Here is a 6,051-nt window from a genome sequence, read left to right on the forward strand (position 1 = left end):
TGCCACAATGAGGCCTAATGTGTTATACTTTGTTACACTTTATAACCGACATTTTGGCTGACCTATTACGTGGGTATTTTTTTTTTTTTTTGTAATTCCACCAAATGCTGTGCCCTCATAATATACTCTCTTGTTCTTGGAATTCATTTGCACAGCATGATAAGATTGAATCTTCTAAATGCTCTTACTACTACAAATGGAACTCATGGTTGAGGTTAGGAAACAATGTTCTACCGGACACACAAGAACTGAAGACCAACAATGATAAGAAGAACAAAAGGCACTGAAACCTTTGGGTTTCTATGAGAAATGTAATCTTAATTTAATGACATGGCACATGCCAAGGTTTTGCATGTGTTTGCATTAATATTGTTTCACTGTGCTGTTCATGGTTTCAGACTGTTGAAGAGCCTCTAGAAAGGCTTATTTAAGCTCTGTGTGGAGTCTAGACAATATGCCACATTTTTTTCAGTTCAAGATATGTCCTTAATCACCCCAGAATTATTACTTCTGTCAGTCTGACCAATCAAAGTAAGTGGATGTGACTAACACTGATCTAGCCTGACTTAAGACTGTTGATTTGGTCTGAATCTCTCTTTTCAAACAAAAGGTGTGCATTCATGGCTGGTTTTCCAGCAGACCTTGTAAAATGACATTATAGTCTGCTAATCATACATCAAAGTAGGGGATGCTGAATGTATGTGAAAGTAAAGTGGAGGTGTTGTTTCAGCACTTTCTGACCACTGCCTTGAATGGTTCAACTATGTTGTTCAGGCTAGACGCAGGAACAATAACAACAACATTTATTTCTTATATAGACCCAAATCACATATAGTATGTCTCAATGGGCTTTGACATGCCCTACAGTTGACACCCCCCACACTTGACCCTTCTGCACACAAGGAAAAACTCCACACAAAAAACTCTAGGAGAGAGAAAAAAAGAAAGGAAGAAACGTTGGGAAGAAGTGATACAGAGAGGGACCCCCTTCCAGGGTAGAGTGAGCCTGCAAATGCAGGGCTGGCAGTGCAGGGCTGGTGATGATTTGTACAATATAATAATGAGTCCTACAGTTGAATGTAGTCCCAAGTGTCATGGTCTAGATTACGTGTCCATAATGATGTTACTGGTCCACTTGAAGATCCCTGAAGCTGTAGTTGTAACGGTGGTGGTGGCTGTGGTGACCCTCTGGTTCGTTTCATGCTATGTCCTCGTTTAGCAGTTGTCAGGAACCAGGATTTATCTGCTTGTCTCTTCCTTGGAGTCTGCCAGTAGTCTGGGCGCCTGATTCCATGTCTCGGAGAAAAACAAACAGAAGCAGCGGCAGACGGTGGCATCCTACGACCGATACTGAAATATGTGGTTATAGTGGTATATTGGTGCTACAGTGGCCCGGTACCCTAACTAAGACAGCCTAACTAGGGTGAATTTAACTTTGTGTCTAACAGGGGGACTCTGTGATAAACTGGACTTTATAATTGACACTGTGTCAAAGTGAAATGAGGGTCTAGGACTTTAACAAAAAGCCAGAGAAAACAGAAAGTTTTTGAGATTGGATTTAAACACTGAGACTTTCTCTGAGTCCCAGACACTGACGGGCAAGCCGCTCCACAACTGCGGAGCTCTATAGGAGAAGGATCTGCTCCCAGCTGTGACCTTCTGTACATTTGGTACCAGTAGTGACCCTGCACCCATTGATCGAAGGGGGCATGGTGGGTCGTAAAGAACTAAAAGTTCACTCAGGTATTGCGGGGCGAGAGCATTTAGAGCTTTATAGGTCAAAAGTAGGATTTTGTAGTCAATCCTAAATTTGATGGGTAAACAGTGCAGTGATTGTAAGACTGGGGTGATGTGGTCAAATTTCCTGGTTCTGGTTAGAACTCTGGCTGCAGCATTCTATACTAGCTGGAGTTTACCTACTAGAGCATCCAGACAGTAATGCATTGCAGTAATCTAACCTTGATGTAATAAATGCATGGACCAACTTTTCTGCATCATGCATTGAAATGATATTTCTTATTTTCAATATGTCTAAGGTGAAAGAATGCTATTCTAGTGACATTATCTACGTGCGAATTGAATGAGAGACCTGCATCAATGATGACACTGTAACGAATTAGCTCAAGAGGAAATATCTATAATTAATTATAACTGGTTATAATTAATAATAAACATTTAGATTAGATTTTGGGATAAACTGTAGCAGAATTAATGTTACAATTACTTGGTCTGTCCGTCCACGGAGCAGATAATATAATTATTTATCAATTCTGGGAATGATTATCCCCCCTCTTGCCAGGAAAGGTAGCTTTCCCACTCTGCGTGCTAGCAGTAATTTAGCATGTAGCTTAAAAGGTCAACGTTCAGTGACTCAGCTGTGAGCAGCACACAGAAACAAACGATTGTGAATTTAAAGAATTTAATAAACACGGCTATAGCTAACATACAACAATTAGACTAACATATACATACAGGGTAAAGAAAAGTGATGAAAAGAGAATGGCAGTATTACACATCAATTTACCACAGCCTAATGAGAATCGTCAGAGAATTCTTAAGTTCACCTTAAAAAGGGGTTTAAACGTGCATCTAAATAGTTACTTGCATTGGTCCTTATTTCATGCAAAAGAGTCCTGATGCGGTAGGGTCACGATCTTCGATCCTTAGGCCTGGCGCTGGAGGTCCTCCTTGAAGGTAAACTTTCCAAAGAGTCAAAGTGTTGAAAGAGGTGTCTCGGAAGGAAGAAGAGAAGTTCTGAGCAATCGTGCCTGTGTGACGCTCTTTTTGAATGCTTTCTGGCACGCCCATCATGTGGCCTGAATAGCCAATCACAAGTGTGACATTTTGGCGGGAGAAGTTCCCTTTGTCTGGGTTTACGACTGACCGGAATTTTTATGGCTGGCCCAGAGAGAAACTGTAGTTCGTTGCAGTTACAATTTCTACCTTATAGAAATTGTATGATGTATTTTGTGATCACATGGTATGCATCACTGTTCCAGTAGTAAAGAGAAGTTCCTTCTGACACCAAGAAAGGGACCTTTAGGAAGTAGGAAAGTGGAAATACACTTATACACTTAATTATAGGTAATTAGAGTTTACCTAATGTAAAATAGAAAGTTGTAACTAGTATAATTCATACAAGGGAACGTACACACAACGCGTGCATATACGGGATCCACTTATAATCACATATTCCTAGCACAAGATACAGACAATGCGTTTAAGTGTGTGCGTGATTGTGTATTGCAAAGGTGGGGCCAGGCAGGAGGTCTTTGTGGAATGCTTTGAAGCTTGGAACCCCCATGAGCAGTTTGCAGACCCAGTCTGTTTAGCATCTTGTTTGTGACAGTGGGGGAAGACGGGACGCTCAGGCTGAGGGTCCAGGTTTGTAATTTGTATGTAAATGTCAAAGGTTAAAAGGTTCTTTGAAGATCAACCATCTGTGATCCTACGCAGACGCTACATTTGTGACAGTGGGGGAAGACGGGACGATCAGGTTGAGGGTCCAGGTTTGTAATTGGTATGTAAATGTCAAAGGTTAAAAGGTTCTTTGAAGATCAACCATCTGTGATCCTACGCAGACGCTACAACACCTAGACAAAGAAAGGCTATCCAGGGTTATGATGTAGTCAGCCAGCTTTTGTCTGGCTGCTTGAGACCCAAGTACAAGAGCTTCTGTCTTGTCAGGGTTTAACAGGAGAAAGTTGGTGAGCATCCACTGTCTAATGTCCTTCAGACAATTCTCTTATTTTGTTCAGCCTCCTGCCTTTCATCTGGCATTGCTGACAGATACAACAATGAAAGCTAATATCATGTTTGCGGATGATGTCACCTAAAGGTAACATGTATAGGAAAAAAAGTAACGGACCTAGGACAGAACCTTCTGGAACACCAAACTCTATTTTACTATGTGAAGACGAAACACCATTGATATCCACAAACTGATGTTGGTTAGTCAGATATGATCTGAACCATTCAAGGGCTGTTCCCTTAATCCCAATAACATTCTCTAACCTGGCAAGTAGAATAGCGTTATCGATAGTGTCAAACGCTGCACTCAGATCAAGCAGGACAAGCTGCGAGATGCGTCCCTGATCAGAGGCCAACAGCAGGTCATTAACCACTTTAACCAGCACTGTCTCAGTGCTATTGTGCCGGAGTTAAATGGTTACACTAGATTTATAAATGTATTTCTTCTTTTCTTGTGTCTTTTATTTTCTTATTTTCTAAAGACTTTTATTTTGTTTACCTGTATTCTGATGTGGGTAAGGGAATTATAATGATAATCCGGGTGTTTGTTCAATTGTAGAATGTTAAAATGTGTTAATGTTTCTGGTTATGTTAAATATGTTTCTGTATTTTTGTTTGTTCAATTTATGATTATTATAAAAAGTTATGTGGGTTCTAAAACTTTGATCACCCCCCGAAAAGTGGTTGGATCCGGCCGTGCCCTTGGGTAAGTGGGTTGGAGACCCGGTTTAGTCCTCTTAGACACATGGCATGAGCTGTGAGAGGTGCGTGGGGTTTGTGTGTAAAAAGTTATTTTTTCTTCTATTTTAATTTATGTACATATTTGTGAATATTTTTTTATGTTCTGTTATTACTGTATATTGTAGAGAGACGCGGTTTGTGACGCGATAATGTGACCTCGCTTTTGTACAGGTATGCAACGTTTTAAATTGTAAATGCTTTATGTTATGTTCAGTCCTCTTAGACATGGCATGAGCTGTGAGAGAGAGAGGTGCAGAGAGATGCGATTTGTGACGCGATGTTCTGATGTGACCTCGCTTTTGTACAGAATACAGTTTGCACGGAAAATCTCGTGGGTGTCGGCTTGTCATTACGGTTCAAGAAAAGAAATAAAAAAATTACACAACGCAGAAGAAGAACCGCTACACTATGATGAGGTCTAAATCCCAATTGATATACTTCGTGGATATTGTTGCTGTATCGGTACACGGTCAGCTGCTGGGCTACGACTTTTTCAAAGATTTTTGATATAAACGGAAGGTTTGATATCGGTCCATAATTTGAAAGCTGACTGCGATCAAGATCAGGATTTTAATCAGGGGTCTAATGACTGCTACCTTGAACAAAGTGGTTGACGTAATGGATAAGGAAACAGACCCATAATTGGGAGGTTGCTGGCTAAAATCCCAAACCGCTGAGGTGCCACTGAGGGAAAATACCATCACACACACTGCTCCCCGGGCGCCCACTGTCACCAAGGGGGATAGATAAAAGCAGAGGACACGTTTCACTCTGCACTGCATTTTTTTGGTGGCCTGCCTTAATTTTAGTTTTAGTCTAATCTTTGTGTTAAAGTGTCATTTTAGTTTTTATAAGTCTCTGTCAGTTCCCCATTCATCTTAGTCTAGTCAAGTTGGTTGACTAAAACTCTGAATATTTTAGTCGGAAAAGAGCAGCAAAGAATGGGATACAGCCTGGTGAGCAGAGGAGATACAAACCATACCTCTCATCTGTTGGCAAAGTGAGGTCACTGGACAATAAGATGGAAGAGCTTTCTGCACTGGTTTGGCACGAGAGAGATTATTGTGAGTGCAGTTGGATGTGATTGACCAACATGGCCGCATGAGCACATTCATGACTCTGCTGGGGACGTTGCTTTTTGTGCAGACAAATGTCAGAGTAAGAGGGGAAGGAACAGGGGTGATCGCTGTATGCTTATGTCAAATAAGAATATCTGTGCAGTCAGATCAGACCACAACCTGGCGCACCTTGAACCCACCTTACGAGCCACTTGATGGGGACACTGACAACTTCACAGACAATCACTGGGTTCATCCTCTGTGTGGATAGCTCTGTACCAGTGAAAATGAAGTGAATGTCATTGTGATGCAAAGCACACAATTATGATGTCCTGTGCTTTTAAACATCACTCTTGGTGAGCAGTGGGCAGCCATGACAGGCGCCCGGGGAGCAGTGTGTGGCTCAGTGGCACCTTGTCAGATCGGGATTCAAAAAGGCAACCTTCCAATTATAAGGCCGTTTCCTTAACCGCTAGACCACCCCACTGCCCTTCAAAAAATA

Source organism: Denticeps clupeoides, chromosome 12, assembly GCF_900700375.1.
Source record: "Denticeps clupeoides chromosome 12, fDenClu1.1, whole genome shotgun sequence".
Lineage (NCBI taxonomy): Eukaryota > Metazoa > Chordata > Actinopteri > Clupeiformes > Denticipitidae > Denticeps > Denticeps clupeoides.